The following is a 15,877-nucleotide window of genomic DNA, read 5'->3' as shown; positions in this document are numbered from 1 at the left end:
TTTCAAAATTATCTTTCTCCCTTCGTTTGAAGAAGTGTAAGAACTAAATTAAAAATCACAGATTTTTCTTGTAGAAAGTTTTAAAATAAGTGTTTATAAATGGGAAAAAAAATCTTTGTTCTTAATTTCATAGCTGCTTAGTCTTAAGTTGTTTTAAGTATTTCTGAGTACTCTAATTTCATTGTAAATTTTTCCTGTTTGCCAAGTAGTAAAAATGTGTTTTGCACAGTGATGCAGATAAAGTCAGAAGTACATGTGGCATTTTTCAACAATGGTATCGATAAGTGAATTGTGAGCCCAGGTTAGCCTGACTCTTTTCATTAAAGTAACAAAGGCATGGTAATTTTCATAAATGACAAAAAAAAATACTTGTTCTCCTTGTTCAGTGAGGAGAATTATTTTTGCAGCAGATGTTTATGAAGGGCATGGTAGGATCCCTATGTCTATTGGCATTTTTATTTCCAACTCTTTCCCAAGTTTTGAGCTGAAGTTTTTTGTTTTGTTTTAATGGTCTACCTCATCAAATAGTCTCTGCTCTTCACCCTGCTTCGCCACAGAAATTTTAAGGTCTCTATCTTTGTGGTAACTTTAGTCAGAGAAGGGATTCCAAGGTGAATATTTTCAGTAACTATGTGTGTGCACACATCTCTACCTCAGCACCATCCAGGGAAACCGAGGAGGTTGATGCTATAAATTTTCCCTTTTACCTCTGCTTTCCTGTCACCCAATGTTATGAAGATTGAGGCTTTCACTCACTGGGAACAGTCTGGACTAGCTTGAATTATTGGCAAGTGACTCTCCAGGGACATTAATGCCTTTTCATTTCCTGGAAAGCCAAGTCCCACAGCTCAGGATGAAGTACCCAGTTACACAACAATAAAGACCTGAATTTGTATATACAACAGAAAAGATCTGCACACTGAAGGATTTTTTCAAACAGATGCTCCTGGCCCTAGTAATGAATCTCTCAGCTGAAAAGAATATGAAGCTTATGAATTGCTCTGAGCTACGCTCCGTCTTGTCAGTAAAAGGCTGAAGAAGGCAACCTGTGCTCAAAAAGGCTAATGGACATCAACTGTGGATTTTCTCTCTGCCTATGTATCAGTTCTAGGATGTTCCCTCCCCATCACTTCTGAACCTCTGAGTAACAATTATGTCATCTTCTATTCTGAGACTTCAGATCTATGCTGGGCCATTAATTAGGCATATCTGGCTAGAATTTTGGTACAATCTGGGGAGAAGCACAGAGAAAAGAGGTTGTAAAAAAAAAAAAAAAAAACAGGGATTGCTTGAAGACTGTTCTGCAGGTCACTGAGTAAAGAATGGGAGCAGGCCTCAAGCAGAAACCAGTGGGAGGACAAAGAATACGAAGAAGCAGAATGAGAGTTCGTAGGGGCTAAAGAGAAGGTGCCCTGATGAAGAGCCAATTCTAAGATTCAAAGGGAGAGAAAAGTAAAAGAATGTTTATAGGATGTGTTGGAGGGATGGGATGGAATAAGCATCGGGCAGAGGAGAGCTCTTTGGAAAAGAGATCTCTTTGGTTTTTTTCTTTGGACATTGCAACCAATACTCCTTCTTGATGCTATACTTGTCACAAGGTAACAATTATGTTCTGAGCTCCTTGATCCTCTTCAGTATCAATAAGATACAGAAATTAAATCTCATAATATGCCTAAACATATATCTAATCTTTTTTTTTTTTTTTTTTTTTGAGACGGAGTCTCTCTCTGTCGCCCAGGCTGGAGTGCAGTGGCGTGATTTCGGCTCACTGCAAGCTCCGCCTCCCGGGTTCACGCCATTCTCCTGCCTCAGTCTCCCGAGTAGCTGGGACTACAGGCACCTGCCACCACGCGCAGCTAATTTTTGGTATTTTTAGTAGAGTCAGGGTTTCACCGTGTTAGCCAGGATGGTCCCGATCTCCTGACCTCAAGATCCGCCCGCCTCGGCCTCCGCGAAAGTGCTGGGATTACAGGCGTGAGCCACTGCGCCCGGCCTATCTAATCTTAATAATATCTTTGTATTAACCACCATACTCCAACACCACCATTATTTTCTTTCTGAATTATGTGGCAGTGCAAAACGTTACAACCACACTGAAAAAAAAATCCGGCAGTTTGGTAGAGAAAGAAAGCGTAAAATCGATCAATCTAACATATAGTTAAAGATTGTCTAGAGTGAGCAAAACTGAGGTTCTATTTCCATTAATGAAGGTATATATTCTAATAAAACTGCATGCCCTCACCCACAGATCCAACATTAGAAACCTTGCACAAAATGTAAAAATCAAACCTGAAGGCACTAGAAAGTGACAAGCAATCAGAATATTCAGGGTAATAGACACTTAGAAAAAGACAACGGTATTGGGGGAGTTTCCTGTTTCTGTGGCTTTTCACTTGAAGGCAGACCTCAGTTGTTACTGGGTAGAACACTAAAAACTCAGTTAACAATATATGTACTTGTTGCTTTGAAAAACAAGAATGAGCCGGACGCAGTGGCTTACGCTTGTAATCCCAGCACTTTGGGAGGCTGAGGTGGGCAGATCACAAGGTCAGGATTTCGAGACCAGCCAGGCCAATATGGTGAAACCCCGTCTCTACTAAAAACACAAAAATTAGCCTGGCGTGGTGGCAGGCGCCTGTAGTCCCAGCTACTCAGGAGGCTGAGGCAGGAGAATCGCTTGAACCCAGGAGGCAGAGGTTGCAGTGAGCCGAGATCTCGCCACTGCACGTCAGCCTGGGCGACAGAGCGAGACTCCGTTTCAAAAAAAAAAAAGAATGATTTGTGCCTGCCATAGCAACTAGAAAATGATGGTAGAGTACCCGTAAAGAAGAGATATAGAGGAATAAATACCAAATTGTATAAACTCTGATCAAGTCTCTAAAGTACATGTTTGAGACAGATGTGAAGCAGCCCAAAATAGGCTAAAGATTTCAGCTGCTGTATGTAGCAGGGAAAAATTAAGAATTTAATTTCAATCAAATTAACTACCTGAAAAAAAAAGGCTTCAGAGAATTATACAGAATCCAGAACAGGAGCTTACAAAACAATAAACCCTGGGGATGGTAATGTTTCAGTATGTTCTATGGTCTGTGCCATCTAGGCACTCAGTCACTACCGTTTTATTCTTAGTGCAGTTTACTACAGCAAGAATATTTGAATTAAAAGAATATGAATTACAGTTATACATTCTACAGCTTTGAATATACAGTGCTTTACCTGAGTACTTAGAATTTCCATGCAATTCTATAATTATTAGTTGAAGTTATCTTATACCTAAGCTCTAAGCATGTAGAATAATGACCCAGAACAACTTGGCACCCAGCATCTTGAAATGCAATCTGATGGGGAAGACACTCAGTTATAAAGCTCTGCAAATTTGGGCTGACAAAATGAGTTATTAGTGAAATGAGAAAAGTTCCCTTGTCCCCTTTGCAGGGCATGCGACAGGGGGAATGGCTCGCTTCAGTGCCCTGCTGCTCAAACCTCTAGGGGAGAATGCAGACGGGCAGGTTGTGGGGCTCTAACCCCACAGCAACCTCTAGGGGTGAGTGTTTACAGCTCCTGTGGGCCCCGTGGACATGTGTTACACTGTACTCTTTTTTTTTTTATACTTTAAGTTCTAGGGTACGTGTGCACAATGTGCAGGTTTGTTACATATGTATACATGTGCCGTGTTGGTTTGGTGCACCCATTAACTTGTCATTTACATTAGGTATTTCTCCTAATACTATCCCTCCCCCAGGCGCCCACCCTACCACAGACCTCAGTGTGTGATGTTCCCCGCCCTGTGTCCAAGTGTTCTCATTGTTCAGTTCCCACCTACAAGTGAGAACATGCGGTGTTTGGTTTTCTGTCCTTGTGATAGTTTGCTGAGAATGATGGTTTCCAGCTTCATCCATGTCCCTGCAAAGGACATGAACTCATCCTTTTTTGTAGCTGCATAGTATTCCATGGTGTATAGTGCCACATTTGACCCAGCGATCCCATTACTGGGTATGTGCCCAGAGGATTATAAATCATGCTACTATAAAGACACATGCACACACTGTACTCTTTCTAACAAAACTGCATGTCCTCACCCATAGATCAACATTAGAAACCTTGCACAAAATGTGAAAATCAAGTAAACCTGAAGGCACTAGAAAGTGACAAAAGCAGTCAGAATATTCAGGGTAATAGACACTTAGAAAAATATAACAGTATTGGAGGAGTTTCCTCTTTGCTGCCTGCAGGTGGCTTGTGTTTATCTGCTCTGACCCTCTGCCTTATTGCAAGGACAGAGGGCTTTCTGTATCCCAGGTTCTTGCCTTAACGTATCAGAAAAATTGGATCACACGTGGGCTTGGAGAATGAGTGCAAGGTTTTTTATCGAGTGGTAGTAGCTCTCAGCGAGGTGGATGAAGAGGCCAGAAGGAAGATGGAGTAGGAAGGTGGATTTCCCTGGAGTTGGGCCACCCAGCAGCCAGGCTCTCCTCTGACAGCCCCGACCAATCTCTGCATCGGTCCGTCGGTCGCTGGCCTTCCAGCATGTGCTGGTGCCTGTTGGTGTGTTCTTCTACCAATTTGCTACTCTTAACATTCAGTTGCTTGTGTCTCTTCCCGCTATAGGCACAGGATGGGGGCATAGCAGGCCAGGGTGATCTTGGAAAATGCAACATTTGGGCACAAAAACAGAAATTCCTGTCCTCACCTAAGTCTGTGGGCCCAGGCCCCAGGAGTGGAGGCTTTGTCAGGGACCGTGCCTTTCTCTTTTCAGCCCTTCCCTGCACCCCTCTCATATAATTAGCAGCTGTCATTCTGAATGGGAAAAATAAACTTATTTTTCTAAATAAAAGGATTTTGCCAGACATGGTGGCTCAGGCCTGTAATCCCAGCACTTTGGTAGGCCGAGGCTCTCAGATCACTTGAGGTCAGGAGTTAGAGACCAGCCTGGCCAACATGGTGAAACTCCGTCTCTACTAAAAATACAAAAATTTGCCGGGCATGGTGGTGCAGGCCTGTAGTCCCAGCTATTCCGGAATATAATACAATATAATATATATATATTTATTTATATTATATTATAAATATATATTATATATAATATATAAATAATGTATATAAATGCATTATATATATAAATATTTTATATATATATACACTTTAAGTTCTGGGATACATGTGCAGAACGTGCAGGTTTGTTACACAGGTATACACGTACCATGGTGGTTTGCTGCACCCATTAACCTGTCATCTAAATTAGGTATTTATCCTAACGCGATCCCTTCCCTAGTCCCCCACCCATCGAAGGCCCTGGTGTGTGATGTTCCCCTCCCTGTGTCCATGTGTTCGCATTGTTCAACTCCCACTTATAAGTGAGAACATGCAGTGTTTGGTTTTCTGTTCCTGTGTTAGTTTGCTCAGAATGATGGTTTCCAGCTTCATCCATGTCCCTGCAAAGGACATGAACTCATTCTTTTTTGTAGCTGCATAGTATTCCATGATGTATATGTGCCACATTTTCTTTATCCAGTCTATCATTGATAGGCATTTGGGTTGGTTCCAAATCTTTGCTATTGTGACTAGTGCTGCAATAAACATATGTGTGCATGTGTCTTTGTAGTAGAATGATTTACAATCCTTTGAGTATATACCCAGTAATGGGATTACTGTGTCAAATGGTATTTCTGGTTCTAGATACTTGAGGAATCGCCACACTATCTTCCACAATGGTCGAAACAATTTATACTCCCACCTACAGTGTAAAAGTGTTCCTATTTCTCCACATCATCTCCAGCGTCTGTTGTTTCCTGACTTTTTAATGATCGCCATTCTAACTGGAGTGAGATGGTATCTCATTGTGGTTTTGATTTGCATTTCTCTAGTAACCAGTGATGATGGGGTTTTTTTCAAATGTTTGTTGGCCGCATAAATGTCTTCTTTTAAGAAGTGTCTATTCATGGCCTGGCGTAGTGTCTCATGCCTATAATCCCAGTACTTTGGGAGGCCGAGGTGGGCGGATCACCTAAGGTTGGGAGTTCGAGACCAGCCTGACCAACATGGAGAAACTCCATCTCTACTAAAAATACAAAACTAGCCGGGCATGGTGGTGCATGCCTGTAATCCCAGCTACTTGGGAGGCTGAGGCAGGAAGAATTGCTTGAACCTGGGAGGCGGAGGTTGCAGTAAGCCAAGATCACGCCACTGCACTCTGGTGTGGGCAACAAGAGCAAAACTCTGTCTCAAAAAAAAAAAAAAGTGTCTGTTCATATCCTTCGCTCACTTTTTGATGGGGTTGTTTTTTTCTTGTAAATTTGTTTAAGTTTTTTGTAGATTCTGGATTTTAGCCCTTTGTCAGGTAGACAGATTGCAAAAATGTTCTCTCATTCTGGAGGTTGCCTGTTCACTCTGATGGTAGTTTCTTTTGCTGTGCAGAAACGCTTTTGTTTAATTAGATCCCATTTGTCAGTTTTGGCTTTTGTTGCCATTGCTTTTGGTGTTTTAGTCATGAAGTCTTTGCTCATGCCTTTGTCCTGAACGGTATTGCCTAGGTTTTCTTCTAGGGTTTTTATGGTTTTAGGTCTTATGTTTAAGTCTTTAATCCATCTTGAGTTAATTTTTGTATAAGGTGTAAGGAAGGGATCCAGTTTCAGTTTTCTGCATATGGCTAGCCAGTTTTCCCAACACCATTTATTAAATAGAGAATCCTTTCCCCATTGCTTTTGTCAGGTTTGTCAAAGATCAGATGGTTGTAGATGTGTGGCATTATTTCTGAGGCCTTTGCTCTGTAGATATATAGACCAATGGAAGTTTGCTCATTTTTACACAATTAATTAAAAGGTAGCACTGAATGATTTTATATGTCCTGCACATACTTTTGTGCCCTGTTATCTATCTTATTCTTTTTTTGACTGCATATGCCAGATGACATCACTAAAAACTGATGAAGCCTCCATAACATTGGTTCCTTACTGACGCTGAGGAGCATGGCAATCTTCACACCTTAACCAATGCTATTCATGTAGGATGACCAAAAAATGAATGTTTCTTACTGAAATAATACATATTTTGGCATCTTTTGTTACCCATAGACTAATAAACTAATCCTGGCTTATAAAATCCTTTTTACCTACTTATTTCTATTTGGAGGAACTCAAAATCATATTGGTATAATGATCCACATAACAATTTCAGTTTCTTGGTTGAGTGAAGTTTGCTCTAACAAACAATAAATTCATCATGTTTCTCAAATTAAATGATAATTATTTAAATTGTAGATAAATATTATTCTGGGAGGCAGGAAGTCTTTTTCTTTATTTATCACATACTACTATCATTGAATATTGTTCCCACCCAGCTTCCTAAAGGCAAGTTTCCTAAAGGCAAAAAAAGGCCATTTCCTTTTTTTTTTTTTAGACGGAGTTTCGCTCTTGTTGCCCAAGCTGGAGTGCAATGGCATGATCTCTGCTCACTGCAACCTCCACCTGCCAGGTTCAAGCCATTCTCCTGCCTCAGCCTCCCGAAGTAGCTGGATTACAGGTGCCCGCCACCACGCCCAGATAATTTTTTTGTATTTTTAGTTAAGACCAGGTTTCACCATGTTAGCCAGGCTGATCTTGAACTCCTGACCTCAGGTGATCCACCCACCTCAGCCTTCCAAAGTGCTGGGATTACAGGCAGGAGCTACCGTGCCCGGCCAGAAAAATACCATTTCTTATATTGCAGTCAACATAAATGCTGTGGTACATAATGAAATTCTGCTATTTTTGTGGTATTATTAACATTTAGGTAATCCTTTTTGACAAATTTTAACCTACAATTTTTCACATCTCCATTTTGTTCCTGTAGTTTATCTGGATACTTACCTCAATGCATGTGGTTAATCTATCCACAACACAACACTCTAAGCACATTTTTCCTGTGCCGCACAGTGTTTGAAACTAGAAATAGTCAAAAGTGATTGGTACAAACCCACACTCACCCCCGTCTGCCACCACCAGCTCCCATGTATGCTGCCCAGGTGTTCGAAGACTAGCATGCCTGGCCCCTGGCACCACCACTGGTACTCACACGTGCTACCCAGGGTCACAAGGAACATCCTGCCTGACATCCCCAGCAAAGCCTTACCATAGCCTCCAGTAACAGCCACAAAAAGAAGAAAATACCTAGGAATACAGTTACGCAGGGAGATGAAGGATATCTACAATGAGAATTTGAAAACACTGCTCAAAGAAATCAGAGATGGCCGGGTACAGTGGCTCATGTGTGTAATCCCAGCACTTTGGGAGGCCAAGGCGGGCAGATCACGAGGTCAGGAGATCGAGACCATCCTGGCTAACATGGTGAAATCTTGTCTCTACCAAAAATACAAAAAATTAGCCGGGCATGGTGGTGGGCACCTGTAGTCCCAGCTACTTGAGAGGCTGAGGCAGGAGAATGGCATGAACCCAGGAGGCTGGAGCTTGCAGTGAGCTGAGATCACGCCACTGCACTCCAGCCTAGGCAACAGAGCGAGACTGCCTCAAAAAAAAAAAAAAAAAAAGAAAAGAAAAAGAAATCAGAGATTAACACAAACAAATGGAAAAACATTCTATGCTCATGGATCGGAAGAATAAATATTGGTAAAATGGCCATACTACCCAAAGCACTTTACAAATTCAGTGCTATTCCTATCAAACTACCAAGGATATTCTTCACAGGACTAGAAAAAAACTATTCTAAAATTCATATGAAATAAAAAAAGGAACCCAAATAGGCAAGGAATTAGAATGCAAAAAGAACAAAGCTGGAGGCATCAATTACCTGACTTCAAACCATACTACAAAGCTACAGTAACCAAAACAGTATGGTACTGGTTTAAAAGCAGACATATAGACTGATGGAATAGAACACAGAGCCCGGAAATAATGCTACAAGCCTGCAACCATCTGATCTTAAACCAAGTTGACAAAAGCAAGAAATGGAAAAAGGACCCCTTATTCAATGAATGGGCTGAGATACCTCGCTTGCCATATGCAGAAGATTGAAACTGGACCCTTTCCTTATATCATATACAAAAGTCAACTCAAGATGGATTAAAGAATTAAATATAAAACCTAAAACTTATAAAAACCGTGGAAGATTACCTGGGTAATACCATTCTGGACACAGGCCCTGGCAAAGATGTCATGACAAAGACTCCAAAAGTACTTGCAACAAAAACAAATGTTGACGAATGGGATCTAATTAAACTAAAGAGCCTCTGCACAGCAAAAAAACCCAAAACCAAAACCAAAAACAAAAAACAGAGAAAATACACAACCTACAAAATGGGAGAAAATATTTGTAAATGATCCACCTGACAAACGGTTAATATATAGGTTCTATAAGTAACTTCAATAAATTTACAAGCAGAAAACAAACAACCCCATTAAAATATGGGCACAGAAAATGAACAGACACTTCTCAAAAGAAGACATACACGTGGCCAACAAGCATGTGAAAAAATGCTCAACATCACTAGTCATTAGAGAAATGAATATCAAAACCACAATGAGATACCATCTCCCACCAGTCTAAATGGCTATTATTAAAAAGTAAAAAAATAATAGATGCTGGTGAGGTTGCAGAGAAAAGAGAATGCTTACACACTACTGGTGGGCATGTAAATTAGTTTAGCCACTGTGGAAAGCAGTTTGGCAATTTCTCAAAGTACTCAAAGCAGAATTACCATTAGACCCAGCAATCCCATTACTGGGTATATACACAAAGGAATATAAATCATTCTACCATAAAGACACATGCACATGTACATTCATCACAGCACCATTCACAGTAACAAATACATGGAAACAACCTAAATGGCCATCAATGATAGACTAGATAAAGGAAATGTGGTACCTATACACCATGGAATGCTAGATGTTCTTACTTATAAGTGGAAGCAAAACATTGAGTAGATATAGATACAAAGAAGGGAACAACAGACATCGGGGCCTACTTGAGGGTGGAGGTTTAGAGGAGGGTAAGAATTGAAAAACTACCTACTGGGTACTATGCTTATTACCCAGGTGATGAAACAATCTGTACACCAAATCCCAAAGCACACAGTTTACTTATATAAGAAATCTGCACGTGTACTCCTGAACCTAAAATAATTAAAATAATTAAATAATTAAAAAACCGCAGGGATCTTCTCAGTTAAATTTCCAGGGATCCGGTGGTGTGAGGTGTATGGAAATATCCCTTTTAAAGTGAAAAGGAAATTGTTGCATCTGGCCATGCCTACAACCAAAAGAGAGGCACAAGACCTAGTGAGCCTCTTTGGATTTTGGAGGAAACGTGTTCCTCATTTTGAGGTGTCACTCCAGTCCATTTACTAAGTTACTTGAAAAGAGTAAGATTTGAGTGGAAGCTGGAATAACATAATGCTCTGCAGTTGATACAGGCGTTGCTAAATCTGCCCTGCCACTGGGACCATATGATCAAGCCAATACAATGGTGCTTGAAATGTCTGTGGCGGATAAGGAAGATTTTGGAGTATTTGGCAGGACCCTATAGGTGCTATCTTCTGTAGATACCTACTATCTTTTTCAAGAAACAGCTTTTGGCTTTCTATTGAGCCTTGGTGGAGACTGAACACTGAACTATGGACCACGAAGTTACTATGTGACCCTACCCGGCCATCATGAACTAGGTATTAGCTGATCCATCAAACAACAAATTTGGATGTGCACAGTAGCGCTCCAACAAAAAACGGAAGTGTTATCTACATCATTGGCCATAAGCAGGCCCTAAAACAAAATACAAGTCACACAAAGAAGTGGCTCAAATGTGCATGGTCTTCACTTCTGCTGCACTATCTACTCTCACCCAGCCTGCAGGTATGTCCTCATGGAAAATTATCTACAATCAGTTGATGAAGAAAGAAAAAACTCAGATCCAGTTTACAGATGGTTCTGTATGATATGAAGGTATCACCTGGAGGAGACAGCTACAGCACTAAAGCTTTTTTCTGGGATATCCCTGAAGTACCCCGTGAAGGAAAGCCCTCCCAATAGGCAGAACTTTAAAAAGTAGTGCAACCAATTGTTCAATTGCTTAGAAAGAGAAATAGCCAGATGTATGATTATATACTGAATCACGGGCAATGGCCAATGGTTTGAATAGATGGTGAAGGAATTGGAAAGCTACCTAGTTGCACATTGACTACATACTGCATCCATCATGGAAAAGTCAGCATTTTCTCCTCACTGGAATAGACATTTACTCTGGATACAGATTTGCCTTACATACACACAACGTTTCTCCAAGAACTACCATCCTCAGACTTACAGAATGCCTCATTTACCACCATGGTATTCCACACAGCATTGATTCCAATCAAGGAACTCACTTCATAGGAAATAAAGTGTAGCAAAGGGCCCATGTTTATGGAATTTACTGAACTTGCTATGTTCCCCATCATCTTGAGCAGCTGGCTTGATAGAAAAGTGGCCCTTACAAGACAAACTAAAAGCACCAGTTAAGTGGCAGTATCTTCCCGGATTGGAGCAAAGTTCTTTAGGAGGGCATATATCCTCTAAATCAGTGTCCAACATATGGTGTTATTTTTCCCATGACTAGGATTCATGGGACTATAAATCAAGGGGTGGATAGGGGAGAGATACCACTCACTACTATTCCTAGTGCTCCACTAGCAAATTTTGCCTTCTACTTCTGCAACATTACGCTCTGCTGCCTTAGCGATCTTAGTTCCAAAAGGAAGAATGCTTTCACCAGTAGACATGACAATGATTTCATTGAACTAGAAGTTAAGACAGCCACCCAGCCACTTTGGGTGCTCATGCCTCTGAACCAACAGGCAAAGACAGGAATTACTGTGCTTGCTAGGATGATTAATCCTGACTATCAAGGACACTTAGAACAACTACTCCACAATGTAGGTTAAGAAAATGTATGTCTGGAGATCCCTTAGGGTATCTCTTAGTATTACTGTGCCCTGTGATTAAAGTCAATAAAAAAAGACAACAACTCAGCTCAGGCAAGATGACGAATGGCCAAGCCCCTTCAGAAATGAAAGTTTGGGTCACTCCATCAGGTAAAAATTGCTATCACTCGAGGTGCTTGCTGAGAGTAAAGAGAATATGGAATGGTTAGTGGAAGAAGGGGTACTATGAATAGATATTGGTAACATTTTATAGATAATCTGGTATAAGAAAACAGTGTGGTTGGTGTTACATAATAGACATCCTGAATTCCTGGTCCTCGTGGCTCCTTCACTACTGAATATATTAAACTGCATTTAAGTGAAAACTGAGTAAAAATAGAGAGTTGGAAATCAAGTACAGATATGTATATGTTGATCTTAAGGAAATGAATGAGGTCAGTTACAGTTTATATCTAAAATGAAGAGAGGGGCTTGAGAAACAAACACCTATACTGGTTTAGTACACTTGTTTGCTTATACTCTCAGCAAAGCCATGTAAACTTCTTGAGGACAACTTTTTATTTATTTTTGATTCTTTGAATCCTGGCATAATATCTGACAAATAATTTTGCAAATTGGTTGAATAAATCAAAGAAACACTAATTATTTAACGTTTTAAAACATTTCATGGGGAGTCATACATGTTTGGAGAAAAATAATTGTAGGTCTCTTCTTTTCCTTATAAACACGTCCCATCTGCAGATACCAAAAGCCTCTTCCACAAGGGTGAAAACTGTCTACTTTTTAGAGAACTTGCCAGCCTCACATGACTCTACTGGATTGATTGCTCTGGGTCTTATGCTTATTTTTTTTGTCTTTCACACTGGCCCTATCTCCATTCTCAGCACCTCAGGGACTGGGGGAAATGTGATGAAGCCTCGTGTGTGAGGAGAAGCTGTTATTTATTTTATTTTATTTATTTATTTATTTATTTATTTTTTGAGACGGAGTCTCCCTCTGTCGCTCAGGCTGGAGTGCAGTGGCGCGATCTCAGCTCACTGCAACCTCCACCTCCCAGGTTCACGCCATTCTCCCGCCTCAGCCAACTGAGTAGCTGGGATTACAGGCACCTACCACCACGCCCGGCTAATTTTTTGTATTTTTAGTAGAGATGGGGTTTCTCCGTGTTAGCCAGGATGGTCTCGATCTCCTGACCTCGTGATCCACCTGCCTCGGCCTCCCAAAGTGCTGGGATTACAGGTGTAAGCCACCGCGCCCGGCCCCGAAGCTGTTATGTCTTAATTTATGTTTTCTTTCTTCTTCCTGGAATGTGGATGGCATCATAAAGTGGTATATGTGGGAGTACAGAGATTGTCCTTTTGTGTTGTGAGAAAAGATGTGTAGCCATTAGAATTGCCCGGGGTTCAATCAGAATAAAACATCTCCCAGGACAGGAAATTTAGATATAATAGTATTGTAAATTTCTGGTCGCAATTCAGGGTTTGAGCATTCTAAAACTACTGAGAATAAATCACATTCTATGGTATAAAATTTGGGTGGTGGAGAGTCACAGAGTGTGTGGATCAATAGTGGTATTAGGGATAAGGTGTTGCAGTATCAGACCCCAGTGACATCACCATTCATTACCTCCATCTAGCTCTGGTTTTGTATTTAATAGGTGTCTCAGCCAGGTGTGGTGGTTCAGGCTTATAATCCCAGCACTTTGGGAGGCCAAGGCAGGTGGATCACGAGGTCAGGAGTTCAAAACCAGCCTGGCCAACATAGTGAAATCCCCTCTTTACTAAAAATACAAAAATTAGCCAGGCATGGTGGCGTGTGCCTGTAGTCCTAGCTACTCAGGAGGCTGAGGCAGGAGAACTGCTTGAACCTGGGAGGTGGAGGTTGCAGTGAGCCAAGATCGCACCACTGAACTCCAGCTTGGGTAACAGAGTGAGACTTTGTCTCAAAAAAATGATGTCTCATTTGCTATAACAGAATTATATCTTGTCTGCCAAGCACCCCAAATTTTTCATTCAGACAACTCCTATATATTTATATTTTTCCTGTGGGTATAGAAGAGAACAGATCCTTCCTTGTGATTCTATTTAGATTTAAAAAAAGAAATATGCATTTCTGGAATAGTTTTTTTCCTTGGTGTAAACAATTGATTCATCTCAGTCAGATACTTTAGAAGAGTATGAAAAGGTGACATCTTTGTGTCTAAAACTGTACACCTACTTGACAATATAGAGCTTTTCTAAACACACAAAATTCAGACCACTATTAGTTTGGTATTCATAAAATCCCCTTTGCCAAGTATTGGTAATTTTCCCCAAAAAACATGGAACCTCAGATATTATCTGAGCACTTCTCTAGTGGAAATAGGCTTTGAAGGTCTTAGGCCTCTCCAGACAGGATTCCTCTCCTGATATGTCTCAAACACCCAGGAGCCAGGTTCTGCAACCTCACTATCTAACCATCTTTCTGGTAACCCACATCCATAGCAATGATGTTTCCACACATTAAATCGTTTTGTTAAGGCACCAAAGTTTTTTGTTTGTTTGTTTTAAAATCCATTACTTCTTCATGTCCTATGAGCTCAAGAAGGTAGAGAGGGAGAGATTAATTATTTCATTTTGGAAGGAAGAAACTGTGCTTCTGAGAGGTTAAGACCATCTCATGGTCATACAGAGAGTAAGGGAGAAAGTGGACATGAGTACATTTTGTCTGGTTCTAGGGTCAAGAGTCTGCCCTCTCCCTTCTCAGGGAACAGAGTTCAAGTACATCAATGGGGTGAAATGATAGGAAATCAGTGGTGTCCAAGGGTTACAAAGTCAGAGGTTTGGGAGTCAATTTTTTTCATTCCTAGGGGTGAGAATTTGACTTAAGCTAAAAACGTTTCCCAAAGAATAAAGGGAAGTGTGTTGAGCTTCTCATCTAAGAGGAATGCTTCAAGCGTGTAAAGATGAGAACAGCTAGAACAACTAGATCTGCAGTAGTCTAGTGGTGGCAGGTGCTAGACAGGGAAGAGAGCAGTTTCTAGGCGTAGATGGAAGAGATAAGGGAGGATGGACATTGTGTGCTGATGATGTGGTCATATTTGATGGAGAATAGCCAAGAGACTGTTTCATGCTATTATTCGCAAATTCATTGCCCTAACATAGTCCCCTCCTCTTTCTCTGTTCTGGAGAAAAAATTGACGTCAGTGCTGCCTCCTTTGCATATAGTCAATATTATGAATTTTTATCATTTCAGAGTGGACAGACATCCAGTGCTACTGTGGTAAAATGATATTTCCAGATAAGCTGTGCCTCTGGTGGTTGGAATTCTGGGAAGAAACATGAGGGTGGCTGGTGTATTTGGGGATATGTGTGTGTGTACGTGTGTATATGTATATTTATATAATATACATGTATATTAAAATGTATACATTTATATGTATTATACATATATAATCTATTTATGTGTATTACACATATGTATATATGTATTATATATAATTATAAATTACACATATGTTATAAATACATACACATATTAATATACATTTAATATACATGTTTTATATATCTATATCTATTTTTATATATATATATATATATTTTTTTTTTTTCCAGAAGACTAGATGTGATGAAGAGAGCAGTTGTCACATCTGGGTAAAAGTCTCATCATCAGGGCAAAGAACAGGTGGGAATGTATCCAGAGAATCAACATACAATGAGCAAAAGTGAAGCTTTTCCTAGACTTGACCCTCATCAAATCTCCTCTGTCCCCACTCTCTTCTGAAGAAGGAAAGGTAGGCCTGTCTTTTTTTCTTCCTGATCGTAGAACTGACCCAAAACATTAGACCTTCAAAAGTACTCTCATTCTATGCACTTGAACACATATAATTTTATAATGTTTACATCATTTTATTATTGTGGTTCTACGGAATTTTCTGCTTCTTCCTGATTGTAAGATTGTTAATTTTAACCTATTCATTTTACAGAG

This window comes from Gorilla gorilla, chromosome 9 (assembly GCF_029281585.2).
Source record: "Gorilla gorilla gorilla isolate KB3781 chromosome 9, NHGRI_mGorGor1-v2.1_pri, whole genome shotgun sequence".
Taxonomy (NCBI): Eukaryota; Metazoa; Chordata; class Mammalia; order Primates; family Hominidae; genus Gorilla; species Gorilla gorilla.
The sequence above is the reverse complement of the archived record's forward strand: the minus strand, read 5'-3'. Positions refer to the sequence as shown.